We start from the raw sequence: 26,480 nt of genomic DNA, 5'->3' as shown, positions 1-26,480 counted from the left end.
CCTAAATGTTACACACTGGACCTTTAAGGACTCAAAAAACTTAATCGGGACATCCCTAATCGATTCATTGAATTCTGAGATGGATCTTTTCATATATGCCTTTTCCTGTGGACGCGTTAAGTTTTAATCCTGTTACTCACGTGTGACCGGCCTTTGGTTCTTCGCACAACGAGATCTGGCCATCTAAGAGACTAGACTTCACTAAAATCAAGCCACTTGTAATTATTGAGACAAAAATAGGGAAAAACAAACAGGTCTGGAAGCTGTAGTTTTTCGATGTATAGGCTGGGATGTAGCTGGTTTCCCCCGAGCTGCAGTGAGACCGCAGACACCAGTGTTTGCTTCTCCTCTCCACCATTAGCTTTCTCCAGCCCTGAAGTGCAGTGAGTTGGACTCTGATCAGAATCAGAATCAGAATTACTTGTGGGGGGGAGGAAAAGGGGGAGAAACCAAGATCAGAAGGCTACAGAGACCTGTACATATTTTCTCAAGACTGTAACACAAGAACCGGTGTCAGAAGATAGAACGTCTCTGAGTGGAAATATGATTTAAGTTAAAAAGCCTATAGAGGCATGGCCACAGCAGGTCATCTTCTTTCCTGTGACTGTTGCCAATAAACACAGCAGATCATTTTTCATCTAAACTTTAATATAGTTTATTTTTAATAATGCACCAGGTTAGAGGGTTCCTTGTACAATCTACCGCTGTAGTTTTCTGAAAATCACTTGAGCTGAAATATCCAAACCAACTTGATATTGAATCAAACTGAGTCGAAATCTAATCGATTTGTGGCGATACCCAGCTTGATGAGCTATTTACTTAGAATTTTATTTTACCTTACCTTACATTTAACGGGCAAGACATTAAGAACAATTTCTTATTTACAATGATGTCATGGCAAGGGCTAGAAGATACGCATGAGGGGAAGGAGGGGAGGGGACGGATAAGAATATAAAATCAGAAATTAAAGCTGCAAGCAGCAATAAATGGACCATTGCTGTCTGCGCACATTGGGAAGTGCTGTAGTCAAGGTATGTCATCATGTGTTGACTACACTGTGAAAATTTCATGTTTCAGAGGATGACTGCATGTAATGGGCAGAACTATTATCATGAATTTTGTGGCCAGTTCGTCCATGTACAGTCAAGTTACAACAACTTCCTGTTTCATGGCGAAACAGCACCGTTTCAAATAGCAACTCTTTGGGATATAGTTCAAGTTTCAGCAAATGTGACAAAAGGTTGTATTTAGAAACGTTACATATGCAGCTTTAGAAGAAGTGAAATACACATTTCTACACAAAAGACAATATGAACAGATAGGGAGACTGGGTTGAATTAGAGGTCACCAGTCACCGAAAAAAACTCAGCAGATACACATCCTGTCACATCTTCAGTAGCACAAAAGAACAAGATTCATCTCAAGTACCCAGGAGAGACAGATAGTAGAGCAGGGGTGGATGGCCCATAGTGGGCGATAGTGCACCGCCCTCCTTCAGCCACATGAAAAAAGAGGGGAAAAAATAGTCTATTTTGCCGGTCTAAATCTTAATCATAGACTGTTTAAAGGTCTTAATATTACTGTCCAATCAGCAGCCTGAATATCACTCTCCAACCAGTAGCCCCGCCCCCTTGGGGCGATTTCAGTCAGATTGAAAATCGCCCCAGGCGCTCTCATAGACTTACATGTTGAGATTCTTTTTTTAAAATTTTGGTCCCTACAATGCATTTCTATGGGCTCAGGGAGGGGAGGAGAGGAGAGAGGGCTGGTGCACACCAGCTGAATTTAATCATGCAGCAGGCCACTTCGCACATCCCAGGAGTGAGAGTTTTTTTCTCTGACTTGGGTGGGATTTCCAGTTATTTACTCGGTCACCCAAACGCACGGCCCTTCTCGACCAGATTGTTGTACGAAGGCAGCCTAGAGCATCATCATGGAACTTCAACAGCAGGATTGAGAGTACTGTCTATGAGAACCTGGGCTACCTCATAGAGTGCTTTGAGACCATCAGGTCAGACAGCTCATTTGACAGCACCACCGTGAAGGAGGCATCCGGCTTCCTGTTTTTTCCTGCAGCTGTTTCATCAAATCATGCCTCATGTTGACATGATGTACCAACTACTGCAGAAGAGGGACATTGACATGGTGTTCATCAAACATGCCCTGCAGAACTTCACCAGCAGTGTTCAGGCCATCAGGTAAGATAATACAATATAGTAATTATAATAATAATTATGCACAATTATGTCTGCATGTTGTGATGGCAATAATGTATAGAACCTCAAAAGTAATGAACCAATTTAATCATCTGCATTTGTGTGCATAAGTAAGTTAAGCACATCCAGAAATAGTGATATTTTGTCAGCCATTTCCAGAAAGTTATGCAAAACAGACAGTTTTTATTACTTACTAGTATTACCGTTTTTTTAAAGACAGGTATTGTTGATAATGACAATGACATACTGTCTCACTCATATTCTAACACTTTTGATCCGTCTCCCTTTAGGGACCAAAGCTCCTCTCAACAGCAGCAGCAAGAAGCATCAGCTACCACAAGATCAAGGAGAGCCTTAGGAGAACAAGAGAAGCAGAGGCTGTCAAAAGAGGTATCTGCATTCACTGCTGACCAATGATGTAGGCATACTCAAGTGTTGGAACCAAGTGATATAAAATCACAACCTCTGTTTTTACAGAGTTAGATTCAATAATGGATGGTATTCATTTTTTTTACTCACCCATTACTTATATATCATACTCACAAGGATACAAGTCTGCATGAATAACAAAATGCATACTTTGGAACTTTGAGACAGTAGATTAGATCTGGCCATATTCATGCCAACACCAGTAGAATATATATTTTTTTTTTTTTACAATTGTGTGTTACTGACTATACATTTTTATAATTTGAACAGATGTTCAACTTGTACTCTCCAAATAAGGGCGGCTGTGGCTCAGACCTTAATTGGAAGGTTGTGGGTTCGTTCCCCGGCTCTTGGTGCCACGCGTCGATGTATCCTTGAGCAAGATACTGAACCACAAATTGCTCCCGATGCCGTGCATCGGTGTGTCTATGAATGTTTCTGTTCGATTGACTTTGCCATCACTGTGTGAAAGGGTGAATGTGGCACGTAGTGTAAAAGCGCCTTGAGTGGTCAGAAGACTAGAAAGGCGCTATACTATACATACATACTGAATATGTTCTGGAAAGATCTGATTAATTAAAGTTAGTTAAAGCTGCAACGATTCCTCAAGTAACTCGATTACAAAAAATTATCAAGGACTTTCCTCTGCCTCGAAGCCTCGTTTAATTAAATTTAAAGCTCACGTTTCACACGGATTCTTTTTAGTGCGACACAACGTGCTTACGTCACAGGCTATGCGTCCCCAATAAAGCGGAAGAAGACGGAAGCGGGCTTTTGGTAACACGTGTGGACAGTTTTGTTGTACAGAATGGCAGACGCCGGGACCGAAAACAGTGAAAACAGCAAAAATGAGCAAACACAGCAAAGCAAAAGTAATAAGAGGATGAGACAGAAGATGTCGAAGGTGTGGGATCATTTTAAATAAAAAATTAAGGACAACATCGTGGTGTGTGTACATTGCAAGATGGAGCTGGCGTACCATAACAGCATGACTTCAATGCTGCAGCACCTCAAAAGAAAACACCCATTTGACGACATGAGCGGACGACCTGAGACAAGGTAACATAAAATCCATCATGTGATAAACCTTAACGTTACTAACGTCGCGTTAGTCCAAGGAACATTGTTGTTATTAATTATGACTAACATTAAGTAGTGGTGGAAAGTAACTAAGTACACTTACTCAAGTACTAAAATATAATTTTAGGTATTTTTACTTCACTTGAGTATTTCCAATTTGTAATACTTTTACTTCTACTCCACTACATCTCAGAGGCAAATATTGTACTTTTACTCCACTACAATTAATTGACAACTTACCAGTTACTTTGTAGATTTATATTATTATTACAAAACATACAGTAACCACTTCAGCACTATATATACTTCAGCTATTTGAAAATAGCCAATCTACAAGTTCACAATGCGCAATATGACACGTTGTGAGCGTGTAGATCTGCTATTAACAGATTAATCATACCACGTGTCTATTAATTTTAGTTTGCAGTATACTGGGTCAGTAAGGCTTACTGTAGGGTTAAGTAAACCATCACACCCTCTGCAAAAAGCACCAGCCTGCACCCCTGCACAAGCAGCTGTACTGACAGACAGCATTCTAAATATGCTGGTCACAGACATGCGCCTGCTGAGCATGGTGGAGGATGGCGGCTTTAAGGCGATGATTTCCACTTTCCATCCCAATTATGAACTTCCATCAAGAATCTTCTTCACAAAACAGTTGAAGTTGAAGTATGAAGACATCAAAGACAAGATGAAGAAAGCCCTGCAAGAGACTGACAGCGTGGCACTCACAACTGATATCTGGACGAGCATTGCAACAGAGGCTTATATGGGGGTGACGTGCCACTATCTGAAGAATTGGAAAATGGTGTCCCACTGCCTGACAACGATGCCCCTGGAAGGGGGACACACAGCTGCAAATATTGCAGAATGGACTGAGGAGGTAATTGCCGAATTCAACATTCCACCGGAGAAAATCAGGGCCGTCGACCATGACAATGGTGCTAATGTCATAGCAGCAGCGAAGATCCCTGCTGTGTATTCCAGCCACATCCACACCATCAGAGCGTTTGTTTTCAGCAGCAGGTAACATTGCTTCAAAAAAGTGGGCAAGCCTCAGGCATGAGCATGTAGATATGCTCACCTTCCTTCGCTGCAACCATGTGCGCCTAATGGCTTGCACACACAAGTCAAGAGAGACTGTTAAGGGGGTGTAAGACTCTTGTTCCAAGTCCCGGTCCACAGTGTGTGAGCCTCTTGTTCCAAGTCCCGGTCCACACACAGTGTGTAAGACTCTTGTTCCAGGTCCCGGTCCACAGCCAAGCATTTCTGTTGAAACGTATTGGTTCTGATTCTGAATGTGAAGTTGCACAATTTAAAGGCAGTGTTTAAGAATCTGTATTTTTTATTTTATTTTTGATACTTAAATAAGTGGGAAACAATTTTATTTATTTGTATTTAATTTTATGTCTCAGGAAATGTTAAGTTTGAAGTAATTTTATTTATTTTTATTGGAAATTTTGACTAAAACGGTTTACTACTTTGCATAATATGTATAATAAATAAATGTCAATTTTTCTTAAAAAGGAAACAAATTGGTTGTTATTATTAAGTGATCTCTCTTGTTTTCTATTGTATATTTATAATTGAGCTTTAATTAAGCAAAAGTATGTTTTATCCGATTACTCGATTAATCGATGGAATATTCGATAGAATACTCGATTACCAAAATATTCGATAGCTGCAACCCGTAATTACAGTTTTGATGATAGTAGAATATGTTTTGATTTGATTATCGCTATGGCATCCATGATGTAATTGTAGACTGTGTTAACAGTGATTTATCTAGTAGATGACAATGTATCTGTTGATGGCCACGGTGGAAGTGTATTATTGTGGAACCAAATTTATTGTATTTGAGACATTTAAATTGATATAGCTTTACAAAAATACTGTACAGTATGTATAATTCATGTCTGGTGTTGCCATCTAGTGGTTGAACAGGAAAACCAAATGAAACAATTCAATGTAACACTGTCAAGTTAGCTATCTGACTATTATTTATTATTATTTGACCCATTGAACGGGTCATCTTAGCCATCATGGCAAAAGTTGCCACCCCCGAGAAATTTGTCAGGAGCCGCCACTGTAATAGAGGTTCATCCAGCCACAATAATCAGCATTAAAAAAACACTGGAGAGTTAAAGCAGTTGCCCTCATGGCAGGCTGTGGCACAGAGGGTGGCTTCACCTTAACGTGGTGCAATTAAAACAACTTCTCCACAAAGCATTATCAGCCAAGCAGCCCTCCCTCAACCATAGTTTACTCTGTCAACTTCCACACACACACACTGAGCACACTGAGCAAATGCGCACCATCTTACAAAGTAACATTTCCTTCAAGTGGCAGCGAGCAGACAGTGACAGAGGGGAAAGCAACCTGCGCCCACCGACCCCTCACCTTCCTACTTCATCACAGTGAGGAGACCGAGCCTGGAAAAGCAGTGGATGGATCCGAGAGCAGAACCACTGGAACACCACGGGTATTCTCCCGGCTTTGACACCGCGGCCGCCGCTTCACTCACCTGCCTGCGTGCTGCTGGACCCTCCGCGGTAAACAGGCACTGACAGCAGTTGCTCTCCCAGCTCTCCCAGCTCTCCCTCTGCTCTCTCTGTTCTCCCAGCAGCGGCGGCGGCGGCGGCGGTAAAGCTCGTCACACCGAGCTCCGCAGACCGGAAACTAAGAGAGGCTAGCTTCAAAATAAAAGCGGGGTTTTAAAACTTATTGTAGCGTTATATCTAAATCCCTTTAAGTTATCTTTTATATGTTTTCTGTTTGTTTAATATGTTTTGGTAATATTTGTTTGTTTGTGTTTTCCTTTAATCTTCTTTTCTGTTAATATATGCTGCTTGGATGGATTTATTGTGAGCTTAGCATCCATTTATGATGCCTGTTTGTTACTTGAAGGTTTACAGTTAACAAAAAAAAAGGTATGGAAGCCCATTTCTGCTAGTGTGCACAGTCATTATTATAAAAAACTTTCTCAAAATATTGACTTTGTGATACCAAGTCATTATTTTAAGATACTAAGTGAACATTTTGAGAAACTTTTAGACTTACAGAATCTTTTTTCCCCCATCACAATGGATGAAATGGGCTTCCATAGAAAGGAGAATATGAGACGTAAGCTGCTTTTGCTAGCAGTTCCTCAGTGAATGCCATGTGAATGACATGTAGGCTGTAGCCAACACCAAAGTGTTCTCTGAACTGGCACCTGACTTCAACTCACCAAACTATCAGAAAGAACAAGACACACCCTTCTAACTCTCAGCCAATCACAGGTAAGAAATAGTGTCAGTTACCTGAAATGACTACTTCTAACATGTTTGCTGACACCCTGAAAATCTCAGTAACCCTAATAACAGTCCTTTTATCTGGCCTGAACAACAGTTAAACACTAACATGTCACATGAGTTACTTTTTATTTTACACTTTATTTTACAGGTCCTAAAGTTTCCTAATAGGTTATAAACTGGGTTTCTTTCTTTGGATAGGATTATTTTGTTTTGTTATTGATATAGTATCACATTTTCCTCTTCATAAGTCTCTGCCCTTTTGGAACCTGGGTTAGCTTTCTTATTTCCTGTGCTTAGATATGCTATGTGCTTTATGTCAAATTTACCATAGTACAGTATATGCACCATGAGCAATTTAGGGTTCAGTATCGTGTTCAAGGACACTTCGACATACAGCGGGAGGAGCCAGGGATCAAACCACCTCATATTACAATGTTGGAGTCCAGGCTTCAGTCTGAATTACAATGTACACTTGGAAACCCTTTCCAAATATACTGTTTCATAAAGAGAGCTTTATTGGCCGGCTGCCTGATAACTCAGTAGGCTGTCTCAAAGCAATTTAATGCTCGAATGATTATTGCCAGACTGCTGTAGGCTTAAAGACAGTGCTCACATTAGGATTCCCTGAAAGATAAAATAAACAAAAGAGAGGTACATGTGAGGTTAACATGTGACTGCACATTTGTTGTAACCTTGGAGAATGGAGTCAGTAATGAAAGAATAATGCTGTTTTGTGAAAAAGGAGAGAAAAACTTCTTTCATCTGCACAAACGCAAATTTTTACAGCAGGGGAGTGTCCTTTATACATTTATAGAGACAACATGAGGCTGCCAGAATCCTTCTTTTTTGGAAGAACATTCATGTATGTCACAGCAAGTACTGTTGTGTGAGTGTAGAGTGCATTTGAGTTCACATGCTTTACTCCATGCATTGGCATTAAACTGAAATAGTTGATTTTACCTTTGCTGATGAGCTATTAATGAAGAAATAAAGCCAACTGCTGCCTTTTTAAGCCACATTTCATAGTGCAATCAGGGAAATTTCTCCAGCTGGTTCATTATTGCCCATGCTGGCTCTAGTGATGCTAATCAGTCAGCCAACCACTGTTTTCCAAACTGATAAATCTCGACTATTGGACTTATTGCCAATGGAGGCAAACTTACTCAAAAGCAGCCTTCTGTCAGCTGCTCACATTTTATGGCTCATGATTTTTTTTTTTTTTTTTTGACAGAAAAATAGATGAGATTAAATTTGTTCCTTATCTCGAGCTGTTTCTTCAGAACTGGTAGTGGACTATTCACATGTTAAATCCCAGTTAGCCTCTGTTCTCTCTTGAAAGGTCTAAATTGGTGTTGACTTCTAAACCTACATACCTGCTCCCTTGACCCCCTAACAGCTAAACCTATTGACCCACTAGCTTCAAAACTGCTGTAGTTAAACTTCTACTTAAAGGATCCGTTGTCTGAAATGGAATATGATATTCATGGGTGAGTTTTCACTAGAGTATAATCACCTGAATATAAGATTTGTTATGTTTTTGTTACCATAGAATGCTGCGAGCTGCCTTCCATGGAGACCATGGAATGGCAGATTTGTGATATTTGACGACGCTATATAAATACAATTTGCTTGCCTCATTGCCAAGAAGACCATTGGCTTTTTGTGACAATCAGAATATAAAACAAAACAGGATTAATTGAGAATGAGCCTGTTACAACATGTGACTTGGTGAATAGAGATCTACACATTAACAAGATAGGCAGAGAGGGAGGTGACATTGCGGGAATGAATGATCCTGTGCCATGTTTAATTTTTGCAAATGTATAGAGGTGTGCATGTGTTTGTGTGTGTGCATCTGTTGTATTGAATGAATGGCGGCCCATTACTTATATTGTGTGTAGAGGTGACATAAATCACAGTAAACGGGCCAAAGGAGGTATGTTAGTCTACAAAACTGACATCACTAAGTCACTTCACATGTCTACATGCCTACTGGCCTTGAAGAAGGCTAAGGAAGTACACTTCAACATTTTACATAAAATATACCCTGTAAATTGTGTTGTTGTTCCTGTAGTGTAAAAACAGCAGGTTTCTAGGTTAAGTGGCATCTAGTGATTTAATTGCGTGAAAGAGAAACTATGGTGGCCACAAAATGTGTTAAAAATGTGAACGGCTCTATCTACCAAACTAAAAACGGTTCATTCACACATCCAGCGTGAATGACTTAGTGGCATCTAGCGGTGCAGTTGCAGATAGCAACTCCATTGCTTCACCCTTCCCTTCCAAGAGTGAAGGAGTAACTACAGTGGCCGCAAAACACGTGAAAAAGATGAACAACCCTATTTATAGAAGTTCTACCTTTTCTCCTAGAACTGAATTCTCTACTTAAATTACTCCGTTTACTAAACTACAAAAAAGAAAGCTTTTTATGCACTACTTTCTTCACTGAAACCTCTGACCAAATGTTCTTATTTATGTATTTGTGTGCCCTTTTTTTTTTTTTTTTTTTGTTGATTTATGTGACATTTCAAATATATACACAGTCAAACACTGCAACAAATGCATACATATTCATTGAATATGTCGAGGGTAGCACAAAATAGCTTCAAAAATAACTTTAACCAACACATAAGCTTCATTAAAAAACAATGTATCCTTCCCTATAAAAATAAACCCTAACTCTAACCATCACCACACTTAAGCATAGGCTACACCTATTTGCTTCATTAGTAAACACAAATACACATTAAAGCTGCAAGCAGCGTTGGGCGGGACCTCGCACTCCACGCAACTTGGGGCGGGCTGTGGCCGCGCCGCATGCCGTCGTAACACGTGCGGACCACAACATGAAAATCTGCCGTTAATCAGCTCAAAATCGCCACACAGCTCTTACTTCCTGTTGCCAGTAGGTGGCGCTATCACTATGTCTGAATGTTGTCATGTAGACATGTTCAAGGCGAGACTGTGATAACACACGTGAAGTTTCATTGAGATTGGACCACGTACGCTGAAGTTATGAGGACATGTTCAGGGCAAAACTGTTTCAGAATATATGAAGTTTATTGGAGATTGGACATTGCACACTGAAGTTATGAGCACTATTTATGGCGAATCTGCTGATATGGACAAGTTGTCACTGGTACGCGGTTTAATGTACAGTCACAGCTCAACTTTTCAATGTTTGTATGATGACAGAATTCAAAGTGGCCAACTTTGACCTCACGCCACAGACACGCCGTTCAACGTACAGTCTCAAATAGCACAACTTTTAATCAGCACCATGTTTTGACTGTACTGACCAATTTTGAAGTAGATCCGATAAATTCCCTAGGAGGAGTTTGTTCAAATACAAGGTGAAAAATTCACCGAAAATGCGCACGGAATTCACTATGGCCAAATTTGAGGGCGCGCCACAGACACGCCCTTCAACGTACATGCACAAATAGCACAACTTTTAATCAGAACCATTTTTTGACTGTACTCACAAATTTTGAAGCATATCCGATAAATTCCCTAGGAGGAGTTTGTTCAAATACAACGCGAAAAGTTCGCCGAAAGTGAAACTTTGAATCAAAATAGCTGACTTCCTGTGGGGTTTCGGGTATGGGTCCAAGAGGCTTTTTTGTACGTCCCGGCATGTTTCACGTGCCTACCAAGTTTCGTACATATCGGTGAAACGTGGCGCCGGGGCTGCTGTTTTTTTATCCTGTAGGGGGCGCTACAAACATGACAAACACGATTTTTGGTATGTCAGCTTCAGGCCCTACTCTACACGTGCCCTGTGAATTTCATATTCATAACTATTACGGTCTCCGCACAATGATTTACCATGCCACCAGAGCGCCACCTAGTGGCGGATTGTTGACACATTTTTTAGCGAGCCTCAGGGAGCCATGGGGAAGCATTGTACCAAGTTTCATCTTAATCACACATACCATTGTAGAGATATAAACTTCTTCATTTTAAAGAGCGCCACCTAGTGGCGATGGCCTGAAATTGTGCACGATGCTTAAGGAAGCCATGTGGAACTATGGACCCAAGTTTGGTGTCAATCAGACATACCAATGTGGAGAAATGGTCCACTTCCTTTTTGACGAAAAAACCTACAGGAAGTTGGAATTTTATAGCTTTTTTTTTTTGATTTCTGTTCAAATTTCTTTTTGGGCGGTCCCCAGGTGCTAGGTGAACATTTCGCGCTGCAACGAAACAAAATTATAGGTGGAAGTGGGCGGGGCCTGTATGGGGAGATTCAGCTCCATTCACGAACGCGTGGATACAAGGTTTATGAATGTGCGACAAACTATGCAGAAGTTATTAGCCTAAACGCACTTTTTATGATAGTAGCATCACCTAGTGGCCAACCCAAAAGCGACGCATAGAATATCCCCATTTTCACCAGGCCTGACAACTTTGCCAAATAAAATTGACTTTTCGTATACGTTCAGGGGGGCAAAAATGCAGTGGAAGGGGGCTAAAAATAATAATAAGAAAAGGTAAGAAATCGAGCAAAAACAATAGGGACCTCCAGCAGTCGCTGGCTCGGTCCCTAATAAACCTGGCACCCATCCAACGAAGTGGTCCCATCTTTGAGTGTGGCCATCTCTCTAGGCTAATACCCATGATAACACAGATACCTACATACATGCATCCTCTTACATGTCTAAGTCAACTTCTTGTTTTGGTCATATAAACATTTCCCACATGCAAAATAAACTTTTGATAGGACTGACTTCAATTTATCTCTACTTGAAGTCTGTTCGGTTTGGTTAGTCCCTTCTGGGCTACTGTAGAAACATGGTGGTTCAACATGGCAGACTTCATAGAAGAGGACCTGCTCCCTCTGTAGATAAAAAACAACTAGATTAATACATTTGGATTTTTATTCCTCATAAAAAAATAATTATGCCGATAACACACAATTCCCACTGCCACTCTAACACTCACTAGATTGAGGATACAAGTACATTTTAAAATTGAGAAAATAACACGAATTAGAGAGTGGTTGAAATTCCTGTTCCTGCCTGCAGGGGCAGTGCTGAGTATTAGGTCCTCTCTTGGCAAAAATGCCTGACCAGTCTTGACTTAAAGGAGTCATATAATGCCTCTTTTCAGGTTCATAATTGTATTTTGTGGCTCTACTACAATAGGTTTAGATGTTTTCAAAAAATACATTATTTTTCTCATACTGCCTATAGCTGAGCACCTCTTCAGGTGCTCTTTTCAGCCTCTGTCTAGAACGCTCCGTTTTAGCTCCTGTCTCTTTAAGGTCCCCCTCCCGAAAAGCCCAGTCTGCTCTGATTGGTCAGCATTATGACGCGGCTGACTGTACTGTTACTGAGTTTAGCTGCTGGCCACTATCGCTGGCGCCACGACCAGGTGCTTGAGTCACCACAGCGATTCACTCCAGCAGACAATGCCCCAGGAAGAACAACATCCCTTTCCTGAAGGCTGGAGAGAAGCCCCACTCGCGACCACAGACCAAGTCAGGCCGGCTGTTCACAGCCCCAGATTGGCAGCTGAGAGTGGACCTGGGAAAACAACTAAAGGTCCCCGAACACATTGCCCAGACAAGACTGCGCCCAGACTTGATCACCTACTCAGATGCTACCAAGCAGGTGATCATGTGGGAGCTGACTGTGCCATGGGAAGAGCACATGGAGGAGGCACACGAGAGGAAGCAGGCGAAATACCAAGACCTGGTGGAGGAGTGCAGAAGCCGGGGCTGGTGGGCTCACTGCGAACCTATCGAGGTGGGCTGCTGGGGGTTTGCTGGGTGTTCAACCTGCAAAGCTCTGTCAGGGCTTGGAGTGACCGAAGCTGTTAAGAGGGGAGCCATACGTTCCATAACGGAAGCCGCAGAGAAAGCCACACAATGGCTTTAGATAAAGAGGGCGAGTGGACTGGTGCTGCTGGCATGCAATCCGGGACTTGATCAACCCCGGATGGGTCACCTGAGAGAGGGGGTCTGATGTTGAAAGACCCAAAACCCCCAATGACCCCAGGAACATCACTGATGATGCATCCCAGCGCATCCTAGAGGTGTATTGAAAACCATTTCTACCGTGAATATTAATTCACTAACTGTTTCTAAACCAAAAAAGTCCCCACCGGACATGTTAGAGCGGGACCCTGACCTGAAATCACAGAGAAAGGAACAACATCAACAATTAGGATTATAGCTTTCTGTGACGTTTTCCTCAGGTAAATACTGCTAACGCTATTAATCTCTCTCTATCACATAATGTTAGGTTAGTGTTTATAACTTAACTATCAAAACCAACACTGTGTTTATGCTTGTCTTTACAGGTACAGCAGTGACCTACAGTCTGCAGAGCCCAGTGAAGTTAAACATGTTATATATTACATAATATTAACAACATTAGTCAAGAAATTGTTTTTAGTGAAGAAACACCCAGTTATTTTACCAAAGTAATCAGAGTAATGATTACTATAACCTCCCATCTGTTATATTCTTTATACACATAATTATACTAGTAATAGTATCTATAGTTTACTGAGACCATGGAAACTTACCATAATGAGGCAGAAATCTACCTGGAATACTTTATCCTGTACAACATGTCAATATAACTGAAGGAATTACTCATTTAATAAAGTAACTTGTTTATGTGGTTGAAAAACTGCTAAGTAACCAACTGTAAACTTTACTGAATCCATATTTCATAGTCTGATATTTTAATTTGAAACAATTATTACCAAAGTCCCTTCAGATATTTGTAAAAGCTGCAATTATGTTTCAACCACATTTAAAATACTGTATATATACTGCATATTGTATAATTTATATTACTGTATCATTTATATTATATATTATGGTGTCATTTATCTGTCAACATAATAAAGTTCGAATGTGAGACTAATGTATTGTGTTGCTTACTGTCATTTACTACAGGTTTAAATTTCACATTTTCATATTGATAGATGTTACACGGACCAGGTTTTCAACTCTTCTACATGCAGAAAATCTTCATAAAACCTTTGTGAAATAACATGTTATTTATATAATGCAACACTTATTACTGAATTTAAAAATGAGCAAAACTCTTATTAAAAATAAAACACTTTATTTATGTTACATTCATATTCCAGTTACACAGAAATATAAATTGTGTGTATGTTGCAAGTAACAAAGCTATAACTTTTATATGAGCTGTGTAGATCATGTCCCCCATCAAGGTTTATGGTTTCTAGTATACTGAATGTGAGCTGGTAATGGAGCTCTGCAGTCAGTGTTCATCTTCATCAGTCTTCCTTTGGATACCCAGACTGTCCTGATGCTGCGCTGTCTCTGTCCTCTGATGGGTCCAGGAACACCTGAGCTTCATCAGGTCACCTGTAAAACATGGAGGATTCAGTGTTACTTGTAAGACAGCATATAATATACAGTATAATATAATATACAGTATAATATAATACAGTATAATATAATACAGTACAACAGCTCATTGTGGCTCACAGTAGTCCTAAGTTATAAAATAAAATAATAAGCAGTGTCTCTGGTGGTTCCTTGTTGCAGCTAACTGTAGTGATGTGTTGTTGAAACAGTCTGAGGTTACCAACACAAATATCTAGCTAACAGTTAGCATTTGCTAGTGCTACACAATCAATGAAAAACAGAAATAAATTCTTAGAAATACTGACAGTTACTTCGTCTGCCGTCTTGTCACAGACAGTTGGTACGAGTCCCTCTTTCAGGAACAGTCTTTTAGCCAGTCCAGAATTGTACTGACCGAGGTTGTGAAAACAATCCGACATGAAGTGGTTCACACACGTACAGACTTTCCCGACTCTAGCCGGACATTGCCGTCAAAAAAAAAAATGTATCCACTGTGCTCATACATATGTAGAGATTTGTGTTGGGCTGTGCAGCCAAGGACTGAACAGTTAGCGTGCTTAAGCCTTTGCTCAGACATAACGCCGGCCGGTCACTCGCTCGCTCGCTTGCTTGTAGTGACAATGGCGGAGCTCCACTAGACAAGGGGGAAGTTAGCTGAGGTGGGTGGCAACATGCAGGTGAAAGGTTGCAATATGCTAATGAAAGTCCAAAAATGACGTCAGAAATGGGAAAAATTTGAATTGTGTGTTTTATCTCATGTATTCTGACTGAGGTAGCCCACAAAAACATGACTGAGTCATATTCTTTCACACTTCTGCTGTCTGTCTGCTGATAGGCCCTCCAGATTCCCAAATGTACATAATCAAACGATTAAAAAGTTGGTTTTGCATAAAATGTCCCCTTTAATGTCAGTATGCCGAGGTCCACTGTTAGATAAATACGCAAGTGTAAACACAGTGCGGTAAACAGGATGGTTCATACATATTAAACAAGGTGATTCTCATGACTTCACTGAGCAGAGGGAGTGTACTGACTGTGACTACAAACGACACATACACACACACACACATTCTGACACATGCACACATACTTGAACAGCAGGTACTGTATGCACATACAGAGGCCCTGCTCTAAAGTTCTTTTAGTGTTGACATCCTGTCAGTCTTTGACTCTAGGTAAACCAAAATTAAGCCTGCATCGGGCAAAAAGGTTAACATTAGAGGAAAGTTATTTGCTAATTAAACATCTGAGCTTTATAGTCTTTAAAATGGCTATAATGGATATGTTATATATATATATATATATATTTATTTATAAATATATATAATATGGCATGCCCTTTAGAAAATTATTATATGAATATATGGAATGAAACTTTAATAAATAGAATTAAAGTCTGAATATATGGAATGAAATGTCACGTGATCAAGGCACTGCGCCATCTTGTGTTTTCGATACCGGCCTAATATTATTCCATAAGGATGTTACGCCTTCTCCTTTAGTTCATGAAGTTCCTGCAGCATCTGAAGGCATGGACGGATATGTTAAGTTGTTTTAAGTGCCGTGCCAGAGCGCAGTGTCTTTATGCACGACCGTTCGCTGAGTTTACCTTTATTAAATGGCCTGAAAACAACAGCAGGCTGCTACAATATAACCATACAGAGCTCTACCCACATCAGACTGCTCGACAAGAACTCGATATTCTGCTTTTTATGAAGGAGACCTCCAGTTACCAGGGCCTATCATAGCCTCATCCAACTTTCATCCAACTTAGCGTCTCGTGTTTTATCCATGAAACATAATGCAATGCAAAAGCTGTTGTATAACATTATTTACTGAACTATATTAAAATGTACGAGGTGAGATCCATGATAATTATTACCAAAAGGCTGTGAGTCAGATGGACCAAATTAGAAGCTGCACTTGGAGACCCCCATACAGTCTGTGCACCTATAAGACAACCTTGAGCTTGACTTTTTTGACTTGACCTTTCTGTGCGGTCCTGGTGTATCCAGTACTTTCTATCAACTGCTGCAGGGAGAAAAGGCTGTTATCTGGGTGGTTAGGATACTTAATGATTCACCTGGAGTTATTCTTGTAGCGCCTGTTATAAATTTGTAGGGACCCCCCATTTAAAAAAAAAAATTTTTCCCTCCCCCCCCCCCTTTTTGGGGGGTTTCCAAAACAAAAAAAAAGGGAAAAAGCCAAAAAAAAAAAAAAAAAAAAAAAAAAGGAAAAAAAGAAAAAAAAAAAAAAAAAAAAAAAAAAAAAAAAGAGAGAAAAAAAAAGAAGAGAAGGAAAAGAAAAAAAAAAAAAAAAAATATATGGGGAGGAGGGGGGAAAATTTATAAGACTAATAAGATCTGCTCTGTGTAGGAAGGTCCTGATAGTTGATCTATTAATTAAATTAACCCTTTAAGAATAGTGTTCTGGCAATCTGGCTAGTCCATGTGAAAACACAGTATCTTACTCTGGACCAGAATGTTGGACGGATACACATACAGACCAACCTTCCAACCAACCCTCGCTGCTAGCAGGGCAAAAATTTCAATGAGTTACAAAGCTTGAACTGAGGAGTTTTCACAAGAATTACCAACTAATTTACTCACACACAGCTTCCCAGCTTCCTGTGGCAAGGCTTGATCACTATCAGCCCCAGGAAGGCACACAGAGCGGCCTTATCTAATTGAAGCGATGGCGTGGTGGTTAAATTAACGAGCTAAGCGGCAGCATGACAAGAGCTGCTGCTGCGTATCACTGACAAATCATCATTCATGGTGCCATGCTAAAAAGCAACAACAGGAGATAGTGAGCGGCGCAGAGAGAGAGCACACATCTCTGGGACTGCAGAGCGTGAAGGAACATGATGCAGGTAGTGAAGCAGCAGAGAAAAGATAAGGTAACTTGAGTGAAGGGGGAGAGCAGGATGATTTGTGGCTATTTCTAATTTTCTATAAGGTATACTTCAGTGTGAAAGCATGTGTAGGAATGTGTATGAACTTGCCCCAAGAGATGAAATACCTGATCAGTAGTCAGGGGTGCCGCCAGGAATTTTGGGCCCCATGACAAAAAAATCTAATTGGGCCCCCTCTGCGCAGCTGTTATCACCACATCTCTGTGTCCAGCATCCAGTACAGACAGTAGGTTGTTGTTCTTTTATTTTATTTCATAATGATCATTATGTGAGAAAATAATTATTATTGTGTTTGAATATCTGTCATTAATAAATATTTCATTTTCTTTTTTGCAATGGTATAAAGAGCAAGAGAGACAGAGAAATCCCCACAGACTCCCTGCAATGATGCTAACTGGCCTGTCATTGAACACAATGTTGCTCAGCTTCTTCACTGGGACAGGGAGGGGTACAGTGATGGGGAGACTGGGGTGCTGCTGACTCATCTGTTGTTAAGTCTGTTAAAGGGGGCAGGGACAATGATTTAATATGAATATGTTGCTAAACGTTTCCCTGAACTGATTAAATGGTGATTAAATGTAGGCTGACACTAGTCTGTAGCTGTATCTTATTTCACTATGGACATTAAGCCAACAGGTTAATACCACTCACAGACTATAGGCTCCTTTCTTGGTGAAACACTGGGTTACAGATTGACATCCTTTCCTTTGTCTTTCCTCTCTCTCTTTTCTCTCTTTCCTTTTTTGAAAACCAGATTTTGATTTACTAGTTAACATTGTGATCACTGTAGTTCTGCATCTACTGACTGCAACTAAACACCTCACTGATAAGTGCTAAGGCAGGACCAAACCATTTCATGCAGATACAGGGGGGTGGTCGGTCAATATGGATGTTTACTTTTTGGTCAATGGGGATATTTAACTTTTACTGCCAACAACAAGTAAAAACAAAGAGATCATTAATTTTATTATTATATTTAAAATATATATACTGGATGATGGTGGTTTAATAATTGTATATTAGTTTTTACCTATTTTTTGGGGCCTGTCAGTCATGGGCCCCTGGAATTGGCCTCTGACACACAGGGGGAATAGACTAAAACATAACATTTAAACAAACCATAATAGCTCAAATAATATCCAGATAATGCAGCCAAATATTAACTAAGATAACTACTGAAATACTAAACATCAAAAAGCATAATAATCAGAAATAACTAAACTCAAACAAGGAGAAATCACTGCCTCTCCCCATGATTCCGGCCAACATGGTGTAGCCCAATTATCGGCCCAACCCCTTTTAAGTTTCTCCTATTCAGTCGCACTTCCTTTGACAGCCATGTGACATCTTCAGCAGCAGCACCCAGGAACTGGTAACTCAAAGAAAACTGAATTAATGCAATGAAAAAGAACCTAAATGAATGAACCTAATATTACCCAAAATTGACAAAAAAAGTAATTGTGTCCACCCAAAAAGATAACGGCTGTCAAAAATGGATAATAAAACTGTATTATGAATCCAAAATCTGTGTCCAGTTATTTATTGTGAATTGTGTCTAATGTTCTAAACCTAGATACAACTAAACCTAAAGATAATCAAACAAATGAAAGAGTTACCACCATGTGCTTTTGCCTCAGTGTGTGGCTGCTAGGACGGCCATCACAGTGGCCTACGCATGCTTTTACCTGTGCGTAGAGCTCCTGCAAAGTTTTTCAAATATACGGGAAACAGCTTTTCTAGAGGGTGAGATCATGAAATAAACTATAAATATAAAAAAAGTCCTCAGGTGTTAAAACACAGATGAAATATAAAACGCACATCACCACATATCATTACATTTTATAATTTAGATATGCGGTAGTTATAGCTAAAGTGGAGGTGGAAGATTAGTTTGGCATGAAAAACACCTGGAAATGCCATTTCCTCAATATAGAGGCTTCAGTTATGACCAATTAGGCTGCTCTTTTACTATAAAGCTCAGTTTATATTGCACAATTATGTATTTTTAAAAAAGTATTTATATTCATAAAGGTTAACTGTATTTCTGTACAAACTTTACATTGTGCATATGGTGATCTTAACTCGTGACCAGGCTCCATTGATTGTGTTTCTTTTTTTTTTGTGGGAGAAGACAGTTGGAATGGGGGCAAATTGTTTAAAAATATGAGATTTCTTGCTAAAATAAGTACTAGTTAATGGATCAGATACACAATGAAATAAACATTGACTCATAACACTGTTAATTCACTGTCTATTGTGTGTATGACAGTATGTATGGCATTTTTTCCACCCTGTGCAGGTCCAGACAATAGCCACTCTGGGCTTTCTGGCAGCTCGGACATTCCAGCTTGAACTGGCAGATCGGTCTGAAATATCACAGCGCGATTATGCCAGCCATCTTAGATTCCCTTATCAAAGTGACTCCTCATTATATAAGGCTTCTTTATACTGTTGGTGAGCAGGCCAACATCAAAACTGCATTTGCAGCAATGTCTGTTTTTCCAAATGTAATCGGAGCAACGGACTGCACTCATATTGCGATAAAAACGAGAACGAGTTCCCTTTTGTTAATAGAAACCATAACCATTTGACTAACCATCCTCTGCAGTGCTGACATGCTATTGACCAATGTAGTGGCTAGATGGCTCAACCAACATCTCATTTATTTTGAGGCACAGTAGTGTAAGACTGCAGGCTGGCACTGTGCGCGATGGCTGGCTCCTTAGTATGTTTTTGTCTTGGTTCTTCACAATGCGGCACAGCGCAGTGGTGTTCCTACACCAGCTGACATTGTGGCAGATGAAATGGCCCAGCACCACCTTATTAATAAGGAACAAGCTCTTCCTTATGCAAACAAATAAGGCACCATCTATGAACAGACCATACAAATGGTAGGTAGGTATACTTTTTACAAGTTCTTTCAATGCAGCTCACATTTCAGAAAGTAAATTTCTTATTTTGTGCATTTCTCTTGTTATATTTTCTATGGCAGTAATGATGTTCCTTACAGCATCACCGAACATAGCTTTATGATGTTTGATGTATGAATGTTTATGTCTTCAAATCCCACTGCGAGTGTTTCAGAAGCAGAACGTCTTAAAAGCGTGTTGCCTGCCATACGTTGTTTACTTGTGTTCATTATTTTTTTCTTAAAAAGATAACAAAATGTCTGTTTCTCTGTTTAAAGTCTTCTCTAAACTGCCTCTGACTGATTGACTGCTGGTCTGGTGCCACAATGTTAATGTAGCCTGAAATTCGATCTGGAGTCTGCAAGCAATATTTTATTTTGAAAACTGACTGTATTCTCTATGCCGTTTCTGTGTTTGACTTCCTGCCAGTGCGATCTGCTCTGTGCAGCTTGATACCATCTTAAATACTGTGAATTTTTTATTTATTTTTTTAATTCATCTTAAGTAATACAGAAGTAGGCCTTTTTGGCTTTTGTGGCATCATTGATTGCATCAGTGTACACGTCTTCATCTGGCAATTGTTTTTTGCTTGACTTTCATGTCTGACCACTTTTTTTTTTTGTTTTACGTCAGTCACAGTTTGCACTGTGGATCCAACACTTCACTGCATCTGTCACGTTCCATTCCACTTGTTTTCTCTTTTTTGAGATGCCACTACTGAACCCCCCAAACAGTACAACTTTACAGTGTTCATCCTCTCTGATAAGCACCTTGATGTTGTTCTTTGAAAGTTTTGCCTTCTAGTTTGCAATTGATTTTTCCCTTAGTGATAATCCAAAAGAAACTCATACTGACTGACACATACTGACGGTATATTCATGAGCTATTTAGCATTGACCATTTATGGATGATTGTGGGAAGACCCAGGAAGGATTAGACAGACAAACAATTCACTGCAGGTGCGTATTTATAATGAGAAGACTGCGTACAGGTGTCCCCTCACAGTTTTATAGATCTGAATATTTTCTTGAGTTAGTAGATTCAGTTTGTCAGTATGCAATGTTTTAGGATGGAATCTACAGTGAGTTTTACAAATGAGTACCTTAAACCTTTTTTCTGCTCAATCTGACTCCGGCACTGAGTGGTACTGTGTGACGCCAGAGTTAACAGATGACTGCCCCCTTTAAAAGACAATTGTCGCTATTTCCTAACCCCCAAAACATGAAAGGCTCCACCATGGCCTGTGTTGACTGCGTCCCAGGGCACTTTTGGAGAATCAAAGTGGGGGCTCAGTGAGAAGCACGGCAGCCACAAGGAGCTGCTGGAAACATTTCAGCAAGAAAAGTAATCTGAATGGAGAAAAAAAGATGGACGAGAGGGAAATTTTCAGCTTTGTGGCAGACATGTTGGAGAGATGTAAAAGATCAGATTAGATCAAGTGAGACAAGACTGACTTTAATCATTGATTGAGGTCTTTCTGTGTGCATTATGTGCTCATGCTCAGCATTTATATTTAATTTCCCCAGTTTGATAGTAAATATGATCATATTTTAGCTAGAAGTCTCTGGTTCTCTGACACAGCGTCAGTATATGAATTTGGGGTTCAGTAGTTTCCGCAAGCAGACTTTCACATGCAGCAAGAAGAGCTGGGGATTAAACCACAAAACTTCTGATTAGTGGAGGGCCTGCTCACCTGTGCCACAGCCACCCCCAACTGAATTGATCACTTTAGTTAATGAATGTATGTACATTCCCACAGCACTTATTGTGGTGGAAGGTGCATACATTTACTTAAATAAAGTTCTTACCCTTTACTTGAGTACTTCCGTTTTACACAACTATATACAACTTTATATACTCCACTACAATTCCGATTTAATTAGTGTGTTTACATAATTAGCCATATAGGGCCATTAACACTAATGACAGAAACCTATATAAGGTTCTGCAGAAGTTTCAACAGTGCAAATAGGGAGAATTTTCTAAGAGAAGAAATAAGGAAAGGGAGAACAGACAATAGACGTTTACTGGCGCACGCTAGACGACGTATAACAACAACAACAACTACACACTAGACTGGTTGGTTGCTAACCGTGGCTAACAAGCAAACAATTTAAAGCTGAAGGATTTTAATATTAACACAAAATAAGTGCAATGCACCTTAAATATTTTACCCTGCTATGAGCTGTTCATTAACCAAACTAACAATTGGCTTAGAATTTACATTAGCACTCCTTCAGGTGCATAATACAATTAAACACATTAACCAAAGCTAGCGCTTAGCTGACGATTAGCGTTAGCGCTCTTTTCAGTATTAATACAATGAAAGTTGAAGTTGTTCTCTTATTTTGCACAGACAGTGTTTACATTTGGAAAGCCATGTTGCATTTATGTATGCATCCAGTGGGGCATCACAATAAAATGAGGCATAATGTGTTAATTCCACAATAGCAGATATGTTATGTTGTTACCTAACAGTTTTGGTGTAAAAAGCCTGCATATATCGGTATCGGGTGATATCGGTATCGGAAATTGAGAGTTGGACAATATCGGAATATCGGATATCGGTAGAAATGCCAATATCGAGCATCCCTAGTAAATATTAATCTTATATACCATCAATCACACTAAGTACTTTTGTTCTGTTATATTAAGATTAAATTGAGCTTTTTTGAACAGATGGAATTCTTCACTACATAGCCAAAGTTGTAGTATCAGCTGCTGAGGCAATCGAAAAGATGCACTACAGCAATATTGGTTCCCACTGTGGTATGGACAAGACACATCATGCAGTTATTAGCAGCTATTACTGACCTGGAATGGAAGCTGACATCTACATGGAGGTCTACTTAAAACAATTCGTCAAATCTAAGCAATAATGAAATACATTAATTTATAAACTCTCCTTAACTTATTGTGCTTCTGCTTGACCAATGGCTTATGATATACATTCATTTGAATATTACCTGGCTTCAGGTTGCTCAGTGTCCTGAATAGCAGGCAAAGCGTCCTAGCCTAAAGGAAAAGACACAGTACAACCCAGTGTTATGTGGCGGTAATCTAGTGAACCAAGGTGCAGACACAGAAGGGGATGCAGTAATAAGATATAATGGTATTTATTGCAAAAACCAAGTCTGAGGATGGGTGAGGGTAATGTGGAGCTGAAGCAGATGGTTTCGGAGCTGAAGCAGATGGTTTCGGAGCCGAGCTGGTCAGAGGGAGTATGTGGGTGCAATCCAGAGTTCAAAGGAATCCAAACTGAATCAGCAGGTGACCGAAGAGGGGTAGATGGTAGGCAGAGTGTAAGGACCAGAGGCTGGAGTGAGGGGAAACAGAGTTGAATTAGGCAGAGCACCAAAGGCTGAATTAATCAAAATACTAACTGGCTGGAACGTAGCAAACACTGTGAGCGGAGTCTATGATCTAGCAGTGTGAAGATGGATTACATAAAGAAACGTGATTATGGTAATGAGTTGCAGGTGGAGGTTCTTCCATGATGCTGGCACACATACAGACAATCACAAAGACACAAGGGGAGGGGGACAAGGTGAGAGAGAGGCTCCAGGAGGGACATCAGGTGATATTGTAGCTACTTCCTATACAGACATCTAACTATCTGTCAACTTCTTCAGGTAACAGTCATTCGAGTTAGTAGGGACCAAATGAAGCTTACTGAAAATGAAGATTGTAATGAATACATTTGTGTAATGGTTGATTATTTCACAAAGTGGGACCAGGCCTACCCTCTGAAGAGTAAGTTTGCAGAGGAGGTGACCAACTGTATTCTTGATTTTGTGTACAAATTTGGCGCACCTCAGAGACTGCTTACAGACCAGGGTACAGGGTTTAAAAATCAGGTAGAACACTCATGAGAAACATTACTTATTTCTTAGTAACTCACGTCTCTGCCTGTTAAGCCCCCCTTCTTTTCAGCTGGCAAGGACTGCTTTTGGCCCTTTATGGTCAAAGTTGACCACTGTCATGAGAAGAGGTGGGGAGAAGAGGTGGAGAATGCTCCTTAAGTGCCAGACTACTCACTTCATATTGAAACCTGGGACCACTTGGACTGACTCGTTCATGGCATTCAACCGTCTTGTGAGAGGCTGCGGCTGCCCTTATGAACTGAGCTCACACCATATAACAAACTTCAGTGGCGGAGAGAGAATCGCAGGAGTCTTCACCCAAAATAGCCTGACACTGCAAGGTCAACTGGCCAAATATAAAGTTTGCTTCATCCACAACCCACTTCATGCTCCCGACTTTGGAGGAATTTGGGAGAGGGAGACGCAAGAGAAACTAAGTAAGAGGAGAAGTGGAGGAAGGACTAAATGCAAATCACCTTGGATATGCATCCTCTGACATTTCTGACCCTGATCCAGTCACCCCCAATCTCCTTCTCATTGGGGAAGCTTGATGCATCCCTTCCACAAGCCATATACAGAGACACAGAATGCTGAAGTATGTAATATAGAAATGGCTCACTGACACTCCAAACCTTGCCCAATCCATTGTTGTCATGGTAATTAACCAACAACTACCACGGGCCCTTTGGCCTATAGGGAGACTTTATTTACTTGATTTATTTTTTGTATTTGTTATTTTTACTTTTTGATTGCTTATTATTGCATGGTTATTATTTTTATTTATGTCTTTTCATTTTATTGTTGTATTATATGTTATTTTGCGCCTCATGTGAGCTGTTATGTCTTTTATTTATGATGTCTTGTTTATTCTCCTGTACAGCACTTTGGTCAACTTTGGTTGTTTTAAAGTGCTTAACAAATAAAGTTGGATTGGATTGGATTGGATATAGGGAGTGTCCAATGTCTCCTACCTGGAACAGATGGGGAAGTTTGTGAGGCAGAGGTCAATATTAAAACCTATAAGTGCCCGATTTGTAGGCTGTAGGCCATCCTGGAGGCAGATCCTATACCACACCCTGACAGTCCTCACAAGAGTCAAACAGGAAAATTGCATTTGAGAGGTGGCTGTTGTGAAGGTCTGGAGGAGTAGCTGACTGAAAAGGAGAAGGAAGTAGGAGTCACCTGGTCTGATTAAATGGTGAATGGACTTTACTTATTCTGCACCTTTCTAGTCTTCCAACCACTCAAAGCACTTTACACTCCATGCCACATTCACAAACATTCATGGCAAAGGCCATCACAAACTAAGGCTACGGTTGTGTGGTTGTTCACATTAAAATGCAACCACCGTCAGACTCAAGTGTGAACAGTCTACGGCCCAGAAGTGACCCGCATGCGCAGAAGACGTGACATCACACATGGAAGTGAATATAGATGGTACATGTGACAGCGTGTGTGTATTCATTTTGCATTATTTGTGTAATTGGAGTCGACAAAATTATGATGATGATTATGATATTGTCGCATCCCGCCTCCTCTGGTGCAGAATTGTGACGTCTGTCTCACTTCAATTATGTAAATGTCGGACAAAATGTGACATGACTGCTCAGACTGAGGTCGCTTTGAAAAACATGAGATATATATCCGATTTAGGACCACATATGAAAGTGGCCCGGATTGGATTTGAGATAGATTTCAGATATGGGTCACATATGGGCAAAAAAGTCAGATTTGGGCCACTTTTGCCTGCAGTCTGAACGTAGCCTAACTCATTCATACATTTGGGGTTCAGTATCTTGGTCAAGGACACTTCAACATGCAGCTGGAGGAGCCAGGGATCCAACTGCCAACCTTCTGATTAGTGACTGACTCGCTCTACCTCTGAGCCACAGCTGCCCCTGAAATGAAGTGAATTCGGGGCCTGGTCTTTGTTCCCGAACCTAGTTATAAAACTTAATTTCACTAACAAAGACTACGCCAACAGCTGTATGGAATAAGAAAAGTTTATTACACGTTATGAACGAATGTGGAATACTGTGGGAGGACAAATGGTTAACGGGTAAGGGTCGAGGGATGAGGGATGAGGGGGTATGAGAAGGACGGGTGAGGATTGATAGAAAGGAAGGAAGACTGGTTAAGTAGGTGGATGGAGGGAGAAGTTTGGCGAAAAGACAGGTGCACGTGAGCTTTTTTGATGTCGTTTAAGTTGTTGCGGGTGTAAGTAAGATATGCGGGAGAAGACCATCGGTCGAGGAGTTTGATGATGTTATCTGGGATTCCCTGCTTAGAAACAGAGGAAGCGGCTCCGATGCGGAAAGAATGCCCTGAGAATAGTTCTGGGGATATTCCTGATTTGGACAGGATTTGGTCTAGTGCCGGTGGAACCAGTTTCGTGTGGCTACTTTACCAGTCTCTG

At 40.4% G+C, this 26,480-nt stretch overlaps 1 protein-coding gene across 3 annotated transcripts in view; it reads right to left on the bottom strand.

Moving 5' to 3' along the window:
• The window catches only part of rbfox1 (RNA binding fox-1 homolog 1), a 365,339-nt gene extending 359,034 nt beyond the window's left edge, over positions 1–6,305 (bottom strand). The window contains exon 1 of one of the 3 annotated variants that reach the window (XM_051386964.1): positions 6,126–6,305. The gene's annotated coding sequence lies outside the window, so the exon portion shown is untranslated. The remainder of the gene's footprint in view (positions 1–6,125) is intronic. The other 2 variants (XM_051386969.1, XM_051386965.1) reach the window with 2 other exon arrangements.
• Positions 6,306–26,480: the final 20,175 nt, after the last annotated feature.

This window comes from Dicentrarchus labrax, unplaced genomic scaffold (assembly GCF_905237075.1).
Source record: "Dicentrarchus labrax unplaced genomic scaffold, dlabrax2021, whole genome shotgun sequence".
In the NCBI taxonomy this organism is placed as follows: domain Eukaryota; kingdom Metazoa; phylum Chordata; class Actinopteri; family Moronidae; genus Dicentrarchus; species Dicentrarchus labrax.
This window is presented reverse-complemented; position numbering and strand designations above follow the sequence as displayed.